The 22,997-nt window shown below is 40.6% G+C and overlaps 1 protein-coding gene across 2 annotated transcripts in view; it reads right to left on the reverse strand.

The window, feature by feature from the left end:
- Positions 1-22,997, reverse strand: part of DPP6 (dipeptidyl peptidase like 6) — a 424,225-nt gene that overhangs the window by 206,776 nt on the left and 194,452 nt on the right. The gene's annotated exons all lie outside the window — the stretch shown is intronic.

Consider the following 22,997-nt stretch of genomic DNA (forward strand, 5'->3'; position numbering starts at 1 on the left):
TGGATTCTGTTTTTTTTCCTATTTATTCCTGAAAAGTCTGCTTTGACAGTGGATTAAAAATGTTTCATTGCCCATTCTTATTCAGTTACTACCAAAAAAAAAGGGAGAAGATTAGACATTTGTGTACTTGCTGTAAACAATGAGTTTTGCCTTGCTCCCTGGCTCTATGTTCTTTTCAGTATTTGTTTTTGACTCTGAGAAATCAGCTCTCTTAGCACTATCCAGATTATGGTTTTGAGGCCAAATAGAAAATAAGGCATAGGATCATCTTCCTTGCGAGAAGAGATGCAGCAAATCAGTTAATCAGAATTCAGTCACCATAGCGATTTAAGCCACGCCTGACTTCCTACCTTGCTACTTGCCATTCCTAACATTGCTACCTGTTTAAGATGAGACACCCAGAGGAAATGGGGTTCTGCTCTCACATTTACACAACACCATTACTTTATCTTAATGACTAACACGCCCTGTTTAATAAAGCCCTGGCATCAACTTTATTACATCCTGCACTGCTAATGATTTGGTAGTCACCTAATGCATTAATCTTGATTCATGGCTCACTTGAAATATTTATACAGTACAAAATGCTTAAGTGAAGGTCAGTTGCATACAAAGCTTCAAAGAATAAACTGCAAGATCTTGTCTCGCCTCTAGTGGTGCTCTCAGCAGGAGAGCATTGTCCCCCCCAACTCTGGGCTAGCGCTGGTTGTGCCCCCACACATCTCACCTGCTCTCCCGTGCTAGAGAGAGCCAAGGACTCCTGCACAGACATGCCTGGTCTGCTCCTCTTCCCGAGCTACCTACACCTAGCTACCAAACCAGACCTACCAAGAACTGAAATTTCTTAGTCTGCATCTACCCCATATACATTAAAAGTGTCCGAGGTCCTAATCTCAAGCAACTGAAATTCCCTAAATATAGAGGAACAGCATCATTTGAGGATGCCCAAGAACCAATCTCAAAAGGCCTTTGAATCAGGCAATGGATGAAGCTGTTACTAGAATGCTAACAAATGCATAGTGACAAGTAAAGTGTTGATATAGACAAGTTCAGAATTGATGATTCAGAAGCACATCAAAAGGTGTATACAAACAGTTGAAAAGCACAGAACGGTACCTACAACATCAATAGGCACCAGTGACCCTGGCAGGCAGGTAGGAGCTGGGTTTAGGAGATGGTCCAGCAACTGTGGGCAGCAAAATGAGCCATATGGCAACAAACGCAAGATTTTATTACCGAAGGAAGAACTTTATTCTCACTGCTTTTTACATTCGTAAAGGAACATGCATAAATGCTTTCAGCTGGTTTCATCATAATTCCTCTGACATTAAAAGTACGTGCTGGCCCAGGGAAATTCAAGCCATAGGACATAATGCAGGCAGTATGGAATCTAGAATATAGGCAGAGAGATGAAATCTCTGAAAAAGCTAGATAGGCCTTTCTCTAAGTATAAAAGGAGTACACTGAATCCCAGCCATAACTGCTTCTGCAAACCTATTCCCAAAGCACACAAGGCAGGGTAGACAATGTAACACCACAGGCTGCTAAGCCTCTCACCAGCCTTTTGCCACTATTCCAGTATATACCTCAGAGCACACAGGCAACGTCAGCACTGCTTCCAGCAGCACTCACTTTACGTGCTACTTCTGCTTGTGGTATGTGGTTTTATACTGGAGCATTTCAGCACGGGTGGTTGGCTGCAAGATGTCGTTGAGGGTGCCTACACAGCCCTCTTCTTCTCTACGCTTTTTCCTCTTTGCAGTTGTTTTTTGTTCCCCACGCACTGTCTAGTGACATGAATCATGGAATAGAAGGAACAGTTTAATCAATAAAGTGTTTAATTGCTAAAAATTATTCCACAACCGCAAACTCACAGCCAAGAGACCACACTATCTGTCACTGAAGATGCATTTTGAGGGAGAAAGAAAGAGGTTTGAGTGTCATTAGCAAAACAATAATAAAATAACCCATAAAAATTGAAAATATGAGCCAGTGAGAGCATATAAACATAAAACAGTGTGATCCCCAAGATGGAATCATATTGCATTACAGATAATTCCATATAATGTGGTTCAAAATGGCAAGCTGTATTTGTATTTTAAGGTGTGCAGACATATTTATTATGTGGAGCCAGTTTACTCTACTGCTTCATGAATTCAAGGAAAAATGTAGTTTCCATCAAATTGAATTGCATTAAGTGGTCAATGCACATTGAGAAGAACAGAGTCTATTGCTCTCAAGTGAAGGATCTACCTGGAAACATATGTGAGACCATGAATTTCTAAATATTAGACATTTTGTCATATAGCAATGATTAAAATTTATCTGTTGCAGTTTTGATCTTTTATATGCAATGCTTCCTTGAATACTTACTCACTTTGCTATGAAGATATATGTAAAGAGCCCAGCAAAATAATCTGCCTCAGCACTTCTGTTATAATTAAATGCAGTCACATGTTGGCACAAGTAATGACCACCATCTGCTCAAATCCATGGCTAGTCTGTCCTTCACCACAAATCACAAATCTCCACATGTCCAGCAAAATACCCATTACCAGCTGATTCTCCAAAGCACCATATGAATAATCTGAATAAGCAACATGTTTGTCACAGATGAGTGCTAATGTATTTGGCCTCTAAAAATGCTGGCCCGGTTTTGGATGCTTTAATATTAATAACATTATATGCTTAAAAGAAAATATACTAAATGACCCGCAAAGTCAGGTCTCAAGAATTAGAAAAAGCCAAGACTTATGTTGCCTCTTCAGGCTGTAAGCATTCGGATGCAACACCATACTCCGGTCAGAGAGTATCCTCGCCTAAGACTGTATCTCATTTATTTCACAAAGTTTATTTCACGCTGTGGGTATGCTCAATGCAACTATTTTGCTAATTATTTTTATTCCATTTGTCTCTCTCATCTTTTTACCACTCTCCACTCACATCTCATTACATTTAAAGATTATTAACTCCCTTGAAAGTTTTCCATCAGCATTTCTACACCCTCAGATGAAGTCTGAGCATTTTGCGAAGTCTAGACTCTCCCACTCTTCACATGGTGGATTTGCAAGCACATATTCTGCAGCAGACAGCCACCGGGACAAAGCTCAGCACTTCAGCATTGCTTCAAGCTCTCGTTCCTGCCTGAATGGACTGGGCATGGCTCTGTCAGAGTGTATCGTGTCCCAGCCTGCTACTAAATATCTGGACACCACCTCTTCTGAGAGGTCATAATCTATTACACTATACACCTATAGTATAATCATTAAGATTTACTATAGGTGTCAATGTTGACAGGCCATATATCGGCTGTGGATGCAGGTGTGAATAACATAGGTGTGAGTCTGCTCTTCACCTAGCAGTATGGGCATAGTTTATGGTATTCATCAGTCTAAAACCCTCAAGCTTTATTCACTTAAGGAATTTTTCTTCCTAACAATTTTTTCAAGAAAGTGGGAATTATTATCCTCTTTTTACAAATGTAGAATCAAATGAACGTCCAAATTTACTTCTAATTTGAGATGCCTAATGTAACACTCACTATGTCTGTCTCAACTTCTGCAACCAATCTTGAAGACAACAACTTATTTCACCACACAATCTCAGCTTCATCTCTGAAGTGATCAAGCCTGGAGACTGAATAGGATAGAGGGTCCAGTAAAAAAAACACCTGGGGGGTGATCATGTAATTACAGACTGTGCAAGGATACTTGTATATGCAAGAAACACTTTACATTTGCATGCAGCCTGTCTCTGTTGATCAATCTTCAGGCAACTTCTAAGTGAACACTGCTAATGAATGGAAGTGTCTCTTATGCTCCTGATTTTTCTTTTTTTTTTTAATAGACCTTTGGTGATCAGAGAAAGATTTCTTCGTAGCTCTTTCATGCATAGCAAAGTGCAAGTGCAATGGCCACAAGTTGTAACATAGGGAATTCTGATTAGACATTAAAAAAAAATCATAATAGGCTTGTGAAGCATTGGAAAAAGGGCTAGAGAGGCTGTGTCATCCCCACCCTTGAAGAGTTTCAAAGCTGGACTGCAACCTGATGTAACTGCAGTCTAGCCCTGCTTGGAGCAGGTTTGGGCTAGGTTACTGCAATGCCTCCAGCCTAAGCTTTTCCGTGACTGTCCTGTGATGTCTCCACACAGCTCATGCTGCATAGTGGGGTGTAGAGACTTCTCCCCACTGCACCATGGACATGTTCATTGTTCCAGATAAGAAGGAAATAAATGGAGCACACTCGTGATCCGCTTCATTTTGAAGATACCATTTGCACAATCATATTCATATACGATAGGTTATTTATGCACGATCCCTTCTAGGTCTCCCTGTGACTGAGTAAGCATCACACAAATGTGTATTCCCAGTGAGATGCCACAGTTTGGCTGAGGTAATTAGATCATCATTACTGGAAATAGTAGTGAGCTGTATTCTGTCTGACATAAGTAAATTCAAGGGAATGAAATACCTAGTTCCAAATTATAGTATCATCCATCTAGACTTTCTGATAGTCCTGAAAGACAGATGGTCTAGCAAATGGCTGTAATCATCATATGGATACAGTTTAACTCCTAAGATAAGTTAAAACAGCAATATTTGCAGAAATATCAACCTGCAGATGTGAATGGGGCCTTCTGATTGGGTGGGTTCAGTGAAATACATCGGTAAAATTTCAGAGGACATTTCCTTCAGATATTCTTCACTTTCAAAAAGTAGTTTCACAAAAAACTTAGACATGACCACAATTAACTGATTTACCATTGGTAATAATGAATATGTCAAGCTCAGACTCTGTGATTCTTACTTTGAAACAACTCTTCTTTGAGACAGTTGGAAGATCTTCCAGGGGATGACAAACACAAGACCGATGCGTGCATCAGTAAATGATATTGAAAAGCTGTATCTTGTTAAATAAAAAAGGCCAGAGCTTGTTCTGTTTCTGAGGCCAAATGCCACAACTGCTCCTCAAAACAGGATGGTCATGTTTGGAAGGGTCATGGGCCACCTTGTTCCCCAAACTGTGCCTCTGGTGTTCCTGGGGGAGCACTGACTGTCATAAGCCAAAAAAATGCTGAGGAGCAGCTAATGGAAGCAGTAAGGCCAGCGCTCAGGCCTCTGTCCAGCCCTGCTGTCAACTTGTATGTTCATATACGTGCTGCAACGTGTAGGTATACGAATATGTCTGGGACACGCATTTTGCTGCCTTACAATGCAAACATAGAACTCACTGGTGCATAGTTTTATATGTAGCAAGGTTTCGTGTATTGTATACAAGCACAAAACATTATTCTTGACATTCTCAAAGCATTATCTGAATTTATCACCCAACAACTCTTACAACAAATAATCCCAATTCTCAAAACAGGACCTCTGTACCACACCAATCTTAAAGGAGAGGAGGTTCTGGAAGCACATACTCTCTCCAAAAGAGAAAAACAAAAAGTTAATCTTGACATGATTTATTATCTCCATCGTCTCATGCAACAATTCAGTTGTTCCTTGTGTCATGGCCTGATCCTGTAGTCCCTTCTCTTCCAAGTCACGCTGCTTTTAGCAAATGGAGGAAGGGCTGCAGGATTAGGTCCTGACCTCCGACCAATATTCTCCTCGAAGCAGAATGATGCATTCTGCCTGCTCAGAATTGAGCAGGTGATAGTAGATGGCATAGGGAAATGTAATATTTCTTAGTGAAATAAGGTTAAGTTATATTGCTTCAGTTTTTCATTTGAAAAGAGCAGAGAATTTCCTTCTCCCAGTCTTATTGGATCCAGAAAGTCAAACAGAGCATGTGGGGATGGGATGCAGAGTATCTGCGGAAAGATCCATACGGCCCATGCAGATGGAATTAATCTACTTGTTCCCTAGATGTAATTGCAGTTTCACAGAAATTCTGCTAAAAACACATTTATTTGGCAGTAAATAAGATGACTAATTGCAAAGGATAGCTGCACATAAATTCCAGACTGAAATTTTTGGCACATTTCTAATTGTCATATAAAAGAAAATTACATACTCTCTCAACTCATTTTTCCTAATTAAATGCAAAATATTACATTATTCCTACTACTCTTATCGGTGGAAATGAAGGCTATTTCAGTTTAACTATCAAATGCAGCATATGGTTCCCTGATTATTGGTCTGCTGTGCAGCAGAAGTCCTGGGCAGATGATTTCAGGAGAGGATCTGACCATGCCCCCTACTGAGACCCATACAGAGGCTCTCAATCCCAACTTGCAAACTGTTCTGTATGGAGTTCTATGAAGGTGATGTGGCCCTAAATTAATGACTACAGGATTAGGGTTTGGGTTTTTTTTCCAAAGTTCTCTAAATAAATTGTCACATACATTTCAAACACAAATTTTGTATGATAATCAAAGCATTAAAGCCGTTACAAGCCAATGGCTTGTCAGCAATATTTGATTGTCTCTGACCTGCTTATAGCAAAAGGCTATTACAAACACCCAGTACCCAAAGTCACATAGGATATATCTAGCAGAAGAAGATGAGCTCAGATCTTTTGCATCCCAAGCCAATGACAAAACTGACTCTCCATGTAGGATTTCTAATACTGAAAAGAAGGCTAAGAGAAATTATGTAAAGATCCTTTGCTGCCAGCTTTGAATAATGAAACAAAACATTCCTTTAAAATAGCAGACAATGTAAGATAGTCCAGTACAAGTCACATTAAAAAAAAAAATGTACAACAGCAGTAAAGTGCAAGTCTAGCACAGAACAGACATGTTTTAGTAGTACAGTGGGAATTTATTGTTGCTGCCTTTATCCATAGACACAAGAAAAGCTCTGTCATTCTGTCCACATAATAGGATGCAAAATATGCCATTTTATTAATTGCTTAACATCTACCAAACAGCACAATATTTCCCATGTGGGAAAACACATGCTATGAGGGGAAAAAAACCCAACAAAACAAATGACAATTTAAAGTGTAACATTTCTCAGCGCTGGACATAAAAGAAATTCAGTAAGAATGCAGCTGGTTGAACACCATCACTTGCCCTGACTGTGAGCCCTTCTTTATGCATGAGGATTTTGAAGTCTAATGAGTATGCACAGAGCATTCCCACTGATTCACCACCACAGAGAAGAGATTTGGCTGGGATTTCATCCAGAAAACAGCTAAGAAAATAGCAAAATACAGGCATGGGAGAAGCTCTGCTGTGCTCCAGGATTCTACCTTCCCTTTGTAATAGAGCTACCTCGTACGACTGCAGCTATTTTCCCTGCCTTGCTGCACATAAACCCTCTCTAAAGCACGCTTCTGACACTCTTCCATTAGGAAGTTCTCCCAGACCCAAGGAAAATATGCTGCAAGCCAGGGCTTGCAAATCTCATACACTGAACTCCTCTGCTCTGCACAGGACACTCAAACGTCTGGATACCATGGCCAAAAAAGACAGAGAAGCATCATTCTCCACTTTTTTTTGATAACTGAGCATCGCCAACCCTTCAGTAATCAAGGATCACGAGTCAGACTCATACACCGAATTACGAGATTACTTGAAAGGCCATGAATATTTTCAAATAGGAAACATAAAATGTATCATTAGCTTTCTGGATTTGATCTTTCCAACACAATCATTGCAAGGGCTTTTTTGTTCGCTTGTTTGATTGCTTTAAGTTGAGGTCTGCATGTAGCCACCTGCCTCCTGGAGTAGGGACATTAAGAGAAATGCCAAATATTGTGAGAACTGTGATAAAAACTGTGGCTTACAACCCAGCTAAGCCTCCCCCTCCACCCATGTTTTGCCAGACGAAGCCAAATAAGCCCCAGATCTGCTGCTCTCCAAATCTCACTTGAAACTTGTGGAGATGCTGGTGGCTATAGAACGTCCTTGATAGTGGGAGAGAAGGCTGCAGTATTTGTAGTAGCTGTGTGTGGTCAGGATTTTAATGAGATGGGTCAGGAACACGAGCAACAGGGAATTGATGAGAAACAGGCCACAGAGGGACTGGTGAGACCACAACCTTTTACTGGTTTTCATCTTCATGAGCACATCTCAGCCTAGCGATGCACCAGGCCATTGACTCATCAGTGCCAAAGACAAAATTTAGGATCATGAGATCCCCATACTGAGCACGGTTACAGTCACAACCCTGAGATGCTGGCTACCTCTGGAAATTTTAAAGTCAAAACCAGTCTCTTCAGGTCAGAGATACTCATCTTCTTACATTTTCTGTCGTTTAAGGAGTGTCAGCACTGATAGGACTGCAGGACACAAACCTTAGATGTTATTTAAATGTATCAATTTAGGGGAAAACATCAGCAAGATATGGCAACAATATAAGCAGCTCTATCAGCCAGAAACATTTTATATCTAAACATCGAATTCTCTAGAGAGATCTTCAGACTCAAAGAAACAGCAAACTGCCATATAATTAATCTTCATAATCTTGATGTGTGATTTTTATTACTGACATACTACTGCACTCCTGGCTTTTATTGTAGTCTGATTCCTCACCTGTTGAAGGTGTCCATTTGGCCTTGTTGAGCACCCTGGTTTCGGCTGGGATAGAGTTAATTTTCTTCCTAGCAGCTGGTATGGTGCTGTGTTTTGGATTTAGTGTGAGAAGAACGTTGATAACACACTGATGTTTTAGTTGTTGCTAAGTGGTGCTTTTGCTAATCAAGGACTTTTCAGCTTCCCATGCTCTGCCAGGTGCACAAGAAGCTGGGAGGGAGTGAGGACAGCTGATCCAAACTGGCCAAAGGGGTATTCCATACCATATGACGTCACGCTTAGTATATAAACTGGGGGGAGTTGGCTGGGAAACAGCGATCGCCGCTTGGGGACAGGCTGGGCATCAGTCGGAGGGTGATGAGCAACTGCATTGTGCATCACTCATTTTGTATATTATATTCTTTTATATTATTATTATTATTATTATTATTATTATTATTATTATTATTATAATTATTTTCCCTTCCTTTTCTGTTCTATTAAACTGTCTTTATCTCAACCCACAAATTTTACTTTTTTTTCAATTCTCTCCCCCATCCCCCTGTGGGGGGAGGAGTGAGCGAGCGGCTGTGTGGTGTTTGGCTGCCTGCCGAGTTAAACCACAACATTGAGGTATAATGCAATAAAATCACCTCTTCCTGTTTATTTCTTTTGGAGTCAGTGAGGGACTCAATGGCAACCTCCTGGTGGGAAGCTAAAAGCTAGACCTTACATTTGTTTCAGCGCTATAAATCTATTGCATTACCACTGATTTCAGTGACACAATATGTGGTTACATCTAGAGAAAGCTATATTTGGTGGTGCAAGCCCTTCTCCACACATAGCTGGAAACAGGGAAAGTGTTTTGAGAAAATACAGCTGTGCGTTTGGACTTTTTTGTACTCTTCTGCAGCTATCTGCTACTGACCACTGTCTGAGACAAGGCATGAGACTAGATGGATCCTCTGTCTGCTCTCCTAAAGTCATTCTTACGTTTTTTTGTAGAGCAAAAATCTCCAGAAGTGCACCTAGCCTACTCATTTAACTTACAGAGTTACGCCTCAGAATCCATTTCTTTAATTACATAAAATATTTGGATCCTCTTGTTTAACTGGAGATTGTAAATAATGCACTGTTTAATACATTTTAAAAATCACCTGGTATCGAACAAACCATTTAACCTAACTTGGTTAATTTGGAATCAATATTATAATTAATTCTCTGCTTCATCTGTCTTTTGAAGCGGTGGAACAAAACAGCTTGTATCAGTTCAGCCCTGTAGGACTGTGTGAAATACTGGGGCTGTATTCCTGCTTCCCCCTGCTAAGTAAGATTAACCAGCAGAAGGGGTCCTTACTTTTAGAATGCTTTATAGAAGCAATTCGTGTCAAAAGAAAAAAAAAGTTTCACAACTTCATTCATCTGATCTAGCGTCTGATTTGATTTTTAAATCATAAGTCAGGCTGAACCGTAGTAGCTTCACTTTAGGTAAATCATAATGACTTGTCCTCCCTGCGTTCCTGTGAAATGCTGAAGTACTCCTGGGCTCACTTTGCTTGAAGGAGGCTCAAGGTACAGGAAAAAAAATCACAGTCCCATTGGCTCCAGTGAAGGAAGAGTCCAACCTGCCAGAGTCCTCCAGTGCCACCCAGCACAGCACCCAGGTCTCCAGTTAATATCACAACCACCAGACTTAGCCTCCCTCACCCTCATGGAGAAAAAAAACCTCTCGGATTTATAATACAGTGTGCATTTTACATGCCAGCAAGGGCAGCAAGCCTACTAGAAAAGCAGGTTGTCACCAGCCCTGTCACTCTCTTGTCTGCTAATGACCCAAAAGCTGAAGGATCATCAGAAATCTTGCTCACACTTAATAGGTTTTCCTAATTACCGGTCAACCAGACATATGACCAGAGGGAATAGCTGTGGCTGAGAGCTCCCAACCACAGCCCACACTGCAAAAAGACCAACTGCTACAGAAGTTAATTCTTCCTCCTGCAGCAGAGAGCTACTCTGCAAACCTTCGATTCCCTGTAATGTCCAATCCAAAGATGCTACAGGTCATTATTTTTTAAAACCCTTTCCAAAGGAGCATTTCTGTTATTTGTCTCTCTCTTAGCAGAATGGCTTTCCTATCCCGCAGGACCTGCGCTGTGAAACGGGAATGGGGACAGGCTAGGAAAGTCTGTTTTCCACTTCTACCCTGAGAGCAGTTCTGGGGGGTCCAGTGCTCAGCCGGGGGCACCGGTCCCTTGGTTTGGTGTGAAGCCAGGGAACAGTGTAAGTGAAGATCAGTGATGAGTAAAAGGGCCAGAGGCTGTAAATGAAATAGTTAGAAAACATATGCCCCCATGGAGATATCAGAAGGATTTAATGATTTAAAACTTCCTTTCCAGAGTCTTCCGATTCCCACGACTCTTATTTAGTTTGGTAAGAGCTGTGAGCATGCATATTTACTCACCAGAATTGGCAAACTACAGATACTTCCTTAATGCTCCTATTCCTTTAGCCATGTGATTAATAAAAAATGCTTCTTCTTAGAAAAAAAAAGGCTATTATGGTGCAGGGAAAGTTTGTTAACATGATTTGAATGACCCCTTAGAGATTCAGAAAATCCAAAGGTAATTCAAGACAACATAACAGTTTAAAGTTGCTGATTTCTAGGGCAATCGTTAATTTCTTGTGAACTCAAATCATGGTTTATAAAGCCCTGGGGCCAACAAGTCTATAATGATGAAAAACCCTCTGTTGCTTTAGCTGACCAGCACAGTAAATACATATTGGTACCTCAAGGCAACTACCAGTGAACGCTGCCCTGGCAGCTGGGCTTTCTTTGGTGGGGCAAAAATATATAAAAAAAGAAACCTCACATGCAACGATATCAGTTCCCAGCAGTGTCACGGCAATCTAGCGGTGTGCTGAATGTGGCGCCAGGGACGATGTCCACCCCACCTCTCACGACGAGGCATTTCTCTGAGCCCCGCTCTGGTCGCTGACCCAGCAGCCGGACTTCTCAGAAGCCCTCTGGAAATTCTAACGCGCTGCCCATAGGCGCAAGTAGGACAAGTGAAAAACAACATCTGAATGACTTGCAGATTTTGGAGGCTTCGTCCTTAACGTTGTGCTGCTGGCAAAGTCACACTCTCCTAATGCAAAAGAGCAGCAGGGGTGACAAAAGCAGAACAGATCTCCGATTAATACAGTTTGCCTCATTCCTTTTACTATATCTCCAGTGACACCAGCCGAATGTGGGGCTGGCGTTGGGGAGCGACTCGGAACCCAGACTGCATGAAGAAACAGATTCCCCCTTCCCCTGAAATTCCTACCCGCATGGCTCAAACCTCTCTGTGATCATTTCCATCCTCCCGTACAGATGCCCCCGTAATACATTTGCTCCTGCAGGTTTACTGATTAAAATAGCTCAAAGAAGAGTCTATGTGACTTGGTTTTTAATCATTTCATTTAATAATAAAGAAAAACAAAACAAAAGGAAAAAACCCATATTTGCCTCATTGGATAACAATTTTTGGCAAATGCTGCTACCCAGCTGAATTTAACAGCATACTAATTTGTTGCAATACTGACAAATACAGAGCACACTTGTTATAACAGTGTTAAAAACGATGACAACAAGCTCTTCTCTGAGAATTACTGGGAATCTTGTGCCCTTTTCACAACTGAGATCTCCAGAGAAATTCCCTCGTGCCTTACCCAGTTTAAAATTTTAAGATGAGCTGCGGCAGGCAGCAAAAGCAGTAGTCAAATGTTGTTCTTCCCACGCCAGCCCTGCTAACTTCAAAGAAGATGCGCAGGAAACAGAGAACAATTAAGTCCGGTTTTCAAAACATGCCATCTCAATACAGAGCATCACTGCTAAATTTTGTCCGGTAGCTAACTTATAATCTCAATTACAGATATTTTCAGAGAATTATGAGAAGCAAACTGGGGACAGAATGGCATCCCAAATATCACATTTGATTATTAACCTTTCTGAGACCAAAAGGGATCAAATTCAAAGCTGAAAATGACTGAAAGATAAGAATATTAGTCGAGAGTCCTCCCTGAGCAATATTCTTAATTTAGTTTCCACTCCAGTGGGAATGCCAAGTACAGGTAATCCTGAATATACGTAAGAAGTTATGTCATAATAGTGATTTGGTATATGAAAAAATTCTATGCTCAAAGTCCAAGAACCAGAGCTTTGTTCCTTCCTAAGGTATAACCAGGCAAACCTCCCTGGGGTCATTTTTGGACATCTGGTCCTCTTGTTTGCTTTCTGAGTTAGGTACGACATTTTCATCACTCCACATTCCTCTCTTTGGCCTTTTTGCACTATGTGTGCTGATAAAATACAGGGGCTTGTGAGCTCTTCTGAGGCAACAAATTCAGTATTTGGATACCCAAGAGCAACTATAATATATCTAGACAGAGAAATAGCATATGCTATGTCTTGTGCTAAGAAAGCACCTAGCAACTTGCAAAAGGTAACATAATATCCATCCTGCCAGTAAAAAGGGCAGTGTAAGTTAACAGGCATATATTTTTGTGCTTCAGCTTCCAAGGTTCATCTGGGGGAAAAAACTGTGGCAGGAGGTCCATTTGAAGAAATATTTCTAACACTTTGGAGCTAGTCACAATTTTTGAAACAAAAGTGTTGAACCTGACACAATCTAGTCACTGAAACCAACACTTCTGCTGGGAATGTGCTAATTTTGACGAAACCTTTAGAAAAGGTGTTTTATATTTAGAATGGTCTGAACGTGAGAGAGACCATGGGCAAAAACAATGAAGAGAGATAAAGTATAATCAGGTGACCGAGACCAACAGCTCAGAAGTAGGTCAGAAAAATTTACTTTACCAGTTTCAGAGCTGAGAGCTGAACTTGGCCACTCATGTCCCAGGTGAGTGTCTTTTTTCTCCACATGGCCAATCTGTTTTTCTAGTCCAATTAATATTTAATTGTTTATGCAGCTGCAACAAGAAAGACAGAGAGAAATCCAGCCCAGAGCAGCTAACCGCTGAACGGTTAGCACGTTCCTTGGGGAGGTGGGACAATGGCAAATACCCTCATTTCTCCGCAGCTTGCTCTTCTAAGCTTTATTTTTTTTACCAAGGACTTACTCAGTTCTTGGGTTTTCACCCACACAAAACAGGAAAAAGAGAGCATATCTTAAAAAAAACATATAAACAAACCAAAAAACCCAAACCTGAACATTTTTGTTAGACAGAAATATTTCTTCTTGTGGTGCAACTTTAGTCCCTCTATGGACCCTCTAAGTTGGTGAGACTCTCCCCATTTCTGCTTTTCAAGAAAAGATCCAGTTATTCCCTCCCATTTGAAGACATCTCACAGCAGGCTCTGCACCGGTAGCATTTACATCCAGAGCCCAGCTGGGATTGGCATCGATACACTTTTGTCTCCAAAGATTGCAACCCAAGGTTACTACAAGTGATCAGATTGGTCAAAGATTATCAAATCTTAACGAAAGAAACAAACATAAAGATTGAATAAAAGAAGTTTTAATACAGAGAAAAAAATTCGTGATGAGGTCTTGTTTACCCAAGCCTTATACGTAGGTCACTCCTACCCCATCCCCTTTGAGATGGGGCAGCTGTTTTCTCCTCTCCTTTTCACCTCATCTCACCTGCCCTTTTGAAATCCCACCCAAGGTCACTGTTGTTGCCTGTGTCTTCTCAGCCTGGTTAAACCTCTTCTGCAGAGTGCCAGAGGTGCGTATCAAAGCAGATGGCTCTACATTGTCTGATATCCCTTGAAACATCAACCAGGAGGTGTGATACTACCAGCTAACACAGTCCTCCCTCTTTCCCTCCCTCCCATTCATGGTTATTTTTTATTAGCAAATTAAATACTCAATATGTGCCCTGTTGAAATCTCTGCAGTAGCTAGTCAACACATTGCATGCATTACTTATCACAAATGTTTCTCCTGCCATTCCCCTCCGCCAGTGAACCACAAGCCGAAACTGCCCAACTGCGGATAATACATGTTTTTCGGAAGTTGTTCAATACACTGAAGTTACAAAAGGATCTGTGGGAGTTGAATGATTCCCACATCTACCACAGTGCTAAATACCAGCTGCCCATTGCTAAGTCAGCTGTTTCAGCAATGGGGCACTTTCAGATGAAATAGCCAGTGATAATTCTGCAAGAAACGTGAGCTATGTGGGGAGCTTCTACATGGCAGAAATTAGACACTGATCTGTGCAGAGTCTAAATCTGCACCATGTAATGAAAAAATGGCTTATCTTCTGGCACTGCAATAGTCAATGTACAACAGCACCATTTATTGACCCATCCATAGCTGTGACACAATTAATGGCAATTTGGTTCCAGCAAAAATGCATGTGATTGACCCTACTTCATTAGTCTGGAGATTATTTTACAAACTGAGAGCAAAGTGCTGTGATTTAAAAGATGAACTACAATAGCTGATTCATTTAATCTTACTTCAACTCTGACAAACCTAGTTACCTTTCAGAGATAATACATTAATGAAACAGCCTCTATACAAGTATTGGTCCAAGATTAAAGAAAGTAAGTGTCTTTTCTCTGGATTTGTATTTCAAATAGATCTCCATGTGCTTAACTTTACTGATTCAAGCAGTAGGTATATGATTAGACAGATAGATAGATGCAGTGTTTCAACCAATCTACATTCATGACACCTCACAAAAGCATTCAAACAGCATTTTAGCTTTAGTCTCAGATATCTGACTCTGCAATAAATTTTTTTTCTAACCTAGAACATCACCTTATAAAGCTGCAGCTGGAGTAATGATATGGAGGACTGCAGGAAACCTTTGCTAACGACAGACAGTCTAAATACCTTTTAATTGTAGGCGGTGGTGGAAAAATAAATAAGGCAGCTTTTCCTAGCCTCCTGCACTTTTATGTGGTGCAGGCACAAGACAAACCCTCGTGTGCCTCAGTGAAGCCCTGAGACTGCAAAGCAGCCTTGACACTGACTTGAGTGGGCCAGAACTCCAGTCCCAAGGGGCAGGAGCAAAGCGGACCTAGAGTCAGCCAAAACTCAAGAGGCAGAACACGATATTAATAACAACATCAAAAAGGGTTTCTGACAAAACATTTGATTAACAGAAAGTTGATTTTTTTCCTTGTGATGTTTCCAAAATGAGTCTGCTCTTTTCTCTTTTCAAAGGTATACTAGCCACAAACCAAGACAGACGACAACATTTTTAATTTGGTTCAAAGCTATTAACTTTTTCCCAGCCCTTGGGGAAGAACCATTTTTCATTTTTGCTTTGGAAGTGCTGTAGAAAGAAAAAATGATTGTTTGCACAGCACTATGGATGTGACAGCCTGGGGAATGGGAAGGAGCAGGAGCAGATCCATGGTCCTATGGCCTTCCCATACTCTGCAGAGGCACCTGGACAGCATGGGGAGAGAAAAGAGCATGCAGTCCGCAGTGGAAGAAAAACCACTAATTACATCTGGTATTTTCAAAACACCGAAAGGAAATTAGGCAACTAATGAAGTTGCCTAATTCCCCTAGGCAATGTGATAATCCCAGCTGGACCAGAAGAGTGAGACAGTACACCAAGAAAGCTGCTGTCCCTTCTGGGTCTGGCTCTCAGCTGGGATAGCTCAGCATCTCCACAGAAGTCAGAGCTGTTTTGCACCCGTTGAGAGTCTGAGAATATTATTAACTTCAGTTAAAAACGTTCCATTTTTAACATTATCTGTGTATTTTAAAGGAAAGGAAAATCTAGCTCAGACCACACAGTTTATATGCAGTAGCCTGGTGATACAAAATCCACTACCGGACATGATCTGAATTAGGAAACCTGTCATTCACCCTCACTTGTTATTGATCACACCTCCTTTAGAGACTTAAAACAGCTGAGAGGAACAGTTTAGGCTGAATAGACTTTCAGAAAGTTCCAGCAGCGAAAACCAGCATCAGTCCTTTCAGGGCTCTGGCTCCTGCGGGAGTGGGAGGAGGAAGAGGACGGGCTGGCACAGACTGAGGCGTGCTGTTGCTGCAAGGGCTACCCGGTTTCACCTATCTTCTCCTCAGGATCTGTGAAGATGCACGTTATTTCTGCCTTCAGCATTCATTCAACATATCTTGCTGGGTTGTCTTGCTATGCCATTTATTTTCTAACGGATGGTTCAAGCACATGATGAGCCGTCAGGTTATTTGAGTCAAAGTAACAGGCAAATTAGAAGCCTAGAGGAGTTAGGAGCAGAAAAAGCACTTGGAAATGAACATTGAAAGATATGCAAGCTTGTCTCAGACTCTCACACCTCCTTCTTCTGTTGCAATAGCCAGAGGGAGATTGTTCTACTCTTTTCTTACAAAGCTAAGGGATTTAATCTTACCTGGCTTCTTGCATCAGAAGTGTATAAAGCTTGCTCAGGGTCTGTTGTTTTCTGTAGCTTCCATTTTACAGTCCTGTCATACATCTTTCTTATCTGCTTGCTCAGTTTTTCTTTGTTTTTATTTTTTTTTATTACTTTTTCTTTTTTCTTTTGAAGGTAATCTGTTTGCTGGAGAGAAGTTCAGCCTGTGTTGATTAACTCAGCAGTTAAGTCTCCTTTTGTTTTTCTTGTGAATTTTAAAGATTCAAAGCCTTGAATCAATGATGTTATCAGGATTGTTTTTTATTTTAATGCAAGCAGTAGCCCATTGCTGATTTCCAGCACAGAATCACCAGTCATTTCGATACAGTTCGGCTTTAATAGACTGAATCATTGGCTGCTTTTGTCTCTTACATAAAAGAAGAATCAGCCTCAGTAATCGGAGCTAAGTCTCAACACTACAAGGGAAAAGAAACCACTCTTCTTCCCGGTGCCAAAAAAACTGCATGCCCACTGCATAAAGAGAGCACTGTTAAAATCCCTTTAGCCAATGCCTAATACCAAAGATCTTTTACTCTGGTTAGATTTTTTTACCAGCTCTTTGATAATGATCCTCAGAAGAAAGGCATACTTCACCCTATTCAACTACTATGGAATTGTCCCTAAATTGCCCATAGGAAAATTCACCTGGCAGTTTCAGTCACTTCGCATTTTGTACCTTTTATCATCTAAAAATGTTGAGGTACAGGTTCTCCCATGAGGCAAAAGATATTTTTTCATCTGATCCTATAAACTCCCTTTTCTGATTATTGAAAGATGTTCAAAAACTGCAGGTTTGCCTCGCTTTCACATCTACCCTTTTCCATACACAGATTAAAAGTTTTACCTCTAAATGACCGTTCTGTTGCATTTCAATTACATCGGCATTACAAGACACGCTTCCACATGACAGACAGATGTGTCCCTTTGCACGTATCACTTGGTACAAAATATTCTGTAGCAGAGAAAGGTTCATGACCTTATTTCTCAAATACGTTTCTAAGAATCAGACTATTAGGACACCCCTAAGTTCAGCAACAGGGGTATAGGAAAGGACACGAACCCCAGCCCAGCGCTGGGGAGGAAGCACCATCCGCTCATCGAGACGGCCGTTTTTAATGAAGGTTTGTATTCTCTGAAACTCGGGACACTAATTTCGGAAATCATTGCTACACACAGCATTCAGGAAAAGAAGAGAAATGAAAGCAGCCTCTTTCAAAAATAATGGTTCCAGGTCTTAGTGTCCCTTAGTGAAAGGGACAATGTTATCAGGGCTTCCCACCAGAAGTGAAAAGCTCAGTCGTTCCTGGCAAGGCAAGTTATTGCTATTCATGAAGATGCTCTAAGTCCTGCTCTTGTCCTGAGGGTCTTTTAAGTGCTTTTAACACATTCAGTTGTCATAACAGGAGAATCAGACAAAATCCAAGCTATGAGGAAGCGAGGCTGGGCATGAAAGACTGCAGCAAGCCAGTGGTCCAGCTTGGGACTGTGGCACAACGAACAGGCAGTTTCCTCCGTCTCCTATTGACTCAGGTCTGCTGGAATTAGCTCTTCTGAGAAAATAAGTATTTGTTACTGCAGGACTTAGCAGTTGCCTATCTGGAAGTCTGGAGGGTTTAAGGACAAAAAGATTAAAAGCTCTGCAACACCAAGCAAGAAAAAGGTGTTACGCAAGTAATGGATTTTTTACCCTTTTTCTCTGTCTCAGGTTTCCAAACAATTTTGGCTGGAAGAAGTTTGGATCCGCTATACAGATTTCACTACATTTACAAGACTAATCAGTGACAAACAATTCCTAGTAAGCTACTATTGTATAACTCAGCCATATTTACACAAACTCTCAGTTGTATTACCAGTACTGGGACACAACCAAGCTGGCATGAGAGCATTGATTCAGATATTCTTCTTCATAGATTTCTAGAGAGAAACTGAATTGCACTGCAGGAATGAAATACAGACACACTCCCTGCCCTCTAAATAGGCAAAAACCTCTGTAGGCTTTTCTGTTGGGCTAAATTGCCAAAGGAAGCATCAGTATGTCAGCCTTCCAGAATTACGTCAATTATTATCTATAGAGCAGATCAAGCAGGGATGTTTCTGTGTAAGATGCAAGTAAGTGTTAGGGAAGAGTAAACAGAAAAGTCTCTTTGGTACCTAATGACAAAAACCATTTGGGCGTCTGTCTGCTGATTATGAGCAACTGACCCAACAGTTCCTGAAAGATACAACCAAATGGTGGATTTTAAATATGATCAAATATCAAAGGAAACCGCTGCAGAGAAATAAAGCTGGGGAAAAAAATCATAACATTTCTTTAAAGGATGTTGAGCTCACCTCCTGCTCCCCACAATAAAATGAATGAGAGATGCCTTCTCATCCCAAAATGAGAACACTGTGGCCTGAAAATCTGCCACAAAGGATCCGTTACAATGCACATGCAATGTTTTGTACATATCAGACACGTTTCCGCTGCACCGTTATTTCTATTGCAAAAGGCTCGAGTCAAAACTGCTTTCACAGTTTCAGGCATTGCAACTGATGCGTGACCCCAGCTTAAAGACAAGCGGAGTTTTATTTGACCTGCATGAAATGACTGGTTATAGAAAGGAAAGAAAGAAAGAACGAAGCTAACAGGAATAGAATAACACAGTCCCATAGATGCACAACCTGACCATCTTCAAATTCAGTGTCAATTTTATTAGAGAATCAAGTAGTCAAGTCATTAGTTTGTAAGATAGCATCCTTTCTTTTTGGCTAAATTAACATTAATGGACAGAAAACCGTAAGGACTTAGCTATATACACTCTCACATATCTAGCTGGGATTAAGTTCTGAACAGGGAAACGTCCACTCGAAGACTGACTGGGCAGCTCAGGCTTCACAGTCATGATCTCTGGCACCTCTGGTGAAACGGTTCCCAGGGTGACAAAGAGCATCGCTGTTTCAGAGACGTGTGAAGTTTTCTGGCGGACATTGGCCCAGTTAAGAACTACACAAACCACTGAACAGTCACCAGGCGAGACTCTGGTCACTGTGGGTTGTCCAGTTAAACTTACAACAGTGGAATACAGATTCAATGTTAGAAAGTACAGGCCACAGAAATTATCAAACTATTTTTGCTGGGGTTTTTGTATATACTGTCTATTTGTATTTCTGAATAAATTTTGCTCTCTGTAACAAATGGCTAGACCTTGAAAATTATGAGATTGCATAAAATAATCAAGGATATAATTAATCTTAAATTACATAAATGTTTTATCAATTTCTCTGTACAGGAACAAATTCTGCTCCGCCTTGATTTATGTGGCAGTACAAATTTTCAAAGAGGCACACACAGATGGTGTAATAGCTTGTGTCATGAGATTATTTAGTAGTTAATACTGTACTCTTTGGGCACCTTAGGGCAGTGTTAAGGGCCTAATTCAGAACTGCATTTCTTTGGAGATCTTGCTGAAAACTTTTACAGTTTTCTTATTTGACTTCGTATAAGCAGAGCATAACTGTACATATCTACTAGGAGAACATCCATTCACCCTTACTCCAAGGAGAAACAGAGAAAGAGGAAGTTGCTTTGATATCCTTCCAGTTCCTATTTGAATGATGAAACCTACCTCAACTTTTGCTCCCGTATTCTCATGGGAGAGCAATTTCAGGAGAGAGCTACCAGTAGCCTTGTTGTAAACATCTAAATACCATGTTTTATCTGTGTAAGACTGGCAAGATTTGAAGATCTGAGTATCTTTTATAAAGCAATTGATAATTTTGACTGAAACGGAGGCAGTAAACTTCAATCTCAGTACAAACTGGGACACGCTGTTCTGAGCTTCGTTTAGTTATGTTAATCAGTTAAACAACTTGAGAGAAGAGCGTCATGAAGGGTAACCAAGGGGAGAGGTGATATGCTCATTTCCTTATCGGAGGGACAGAAGGTGGAACAGAAAGGGTTTATCAAGAAGGAAGGCTTAGAAAAAATTGTAATTCAAAAGAAAAATGAATCTGTTGCATCTGTATTTCTAATACCCAGCAAAGTTACGTATTTTATCCCAAACCACCTCCCTCAAAGGTATTTTGTACATCTCCCTTGAGAACCAGGCTCAGCGAGTCAGAGATAAAGTAGTTGTTTGCAAGAAATATTCTTCTCTGAGTACTGGCTTTTCTGTCCTTTTCCAATTATCAGCACAGAAGTATTTTGGTGCAAAGTCACTGTTTGTCTCACTCACATAACTCCAGGAGGGTATTTGGTGCATTAGAGAAAGTATATCACACTCTAAGGCTTCCATGTGTAGAGCTCACTGGTGATTTGATTGTCAAGAACAATTTTTTTGTGGTGGCTTTGAAGATATTTTGGCAGCTTTTGTATTTGTTGCTCTCACACAACCTGATTCCATAAAGCTTCTGATAATCAGTTTGGTGAGGTTTGGGAGAGCTGTTTAAAGGATAGAAGGGAGAGGATCAGCATATGTTATTTTTCCAATGCAGGATGTAATCACAGAGTGATTTTCTGTATCCCATATGGGGTAGCAGCATAAAGCCCCTAGACATTTTCTAGTAGTGTGCTTGAGTGTCTTGTTCAGGTGCTTTATCCAAAGATGTAATTATTTCCATAGGAAAGTATCTTGCTGCATGAAAGTTGTACTTAGATGGCTTAGATGGCTACATTTTCCCCTCAGTGCAGATGCAGCGATGTCTAACAACATCATGAGCATGGGGTGTGTTTTGAATAATAGCTTGTTGTGTAGTGGTAAGAGTGTAGGTTTGTGAGTTTTCTATGTAGAATACTTTATAGATTGCTCTTTTGGGTGTTGAACGTGATACCTACAAAGTTTTCCTGGTATAGGAATAATATTATTAACACAATTTGATGGAGGACAAGGTAGTTAATGAATTTGTGCTAAAAAGACAGAGAAAAGACTTACTACCTGTTGGAATGGAGAATTACATGTCCTACTCCTTTCAATCACATTAGTAAGCAGGTATATACTTGCCTGCTATCCCTACTGAAAATTCATTCTGGATGTCCAGCTGTGATTTTATGTTGCTTTACGGAATTCCATCAGCTATTAAAGTCCATTTGCTCTGGGGATTTCATTATGTGAATATTTCAAAATCCATTTGTCAATGAATAGCAGAATCGCCAGTCCTTTCTTGGGGGTCAATTCACACTGAATGTTTGTTGCTTTTCTACTGACAGCTGAATGACAAACCAGTGCAAGCAGAACTATTTGAAGTAATATGAAACAAACCCATTTCTATGCTAATATGTTTGAAACACTATGTTTCTCTGACAATATCATAATGTTGGAGTCTACAAAATGTCTATACAATATTTGTTCCGTTGCTGTGTTAATAAACAAAGATTCATTATTCTAATTCTGTCCTTCATTCTCTGTAACCTTTGCAGAAAGAAAAAAAACCTCATAAATATCAGTGGTGATAAATTAGCACAGAGAACTAGACATATTTACATGGACATAGACTTCATATCGAAACACTAATTACTGCAAGCAAATTTAGTTTTCCCTTTAATCAGGTTTTACAGGTAATTAGCAGTCAACTAAGATTAATTACAATTCAGTTTGTGTTAATGTCATCTTTTGGTCACAGAAAGTTTACACTGTATTTGCCAAATGTAAAAGCTAATTCTTACATAGACATATCAAGGTTATGCAAACATGTTTTTACTTCACCGCATACCTCTTACTTGTCTTAGAAATACGCTTTTTCATGAGAGACCTGTTGGGTCTCCAGAGAGGCATACAAGTTCTCCAGCAAGCCATCCAAAATTCCTTGCAAAGCTTGGAAAACTGCAAGATGTTCCAGCCAACCATTATTCAGCTGTAGTTAGAAGGGTTATCAGACCTGTTAAGCTCAGTCCATTCAGTGTGAGACCACTTTTGTACCCCACCCCATGCTTCGCTGCAGTTAGATTTATGCAGTTCTGCAGCCTCTCTCACACTCCTTCCCCAGTGCCAAATACAGCCGCTGATGAGTCCTTCAGCTGTTGAAGAGCTGTACTGCGCTGTGAGGATAGGATCTACCACACATTCAGAGGAGCTCAGCTAGCTGGTGGGCTCTCCAGTTGCATCTTAGTATTACAGTCCTTCCAGTCAAGCAATCCCGCGCACCCCAAGTATTGCAACCATGGAGAAAAA

The sequence above is a fragment of the Calonectris borealis genome, chromosome 2, assembly GCF_964195595.1.
Source record: "Calonectris borealis chromosome 2, bCalBor7.hap1.2, whole genome shotgun sequence".
Classification (NCBI taxonomy): Eukaryota; Metazoa; Chordata; class Aves; order Procellariiformes; family Procellariidae; genus Calonectris; species Calonectris borealis.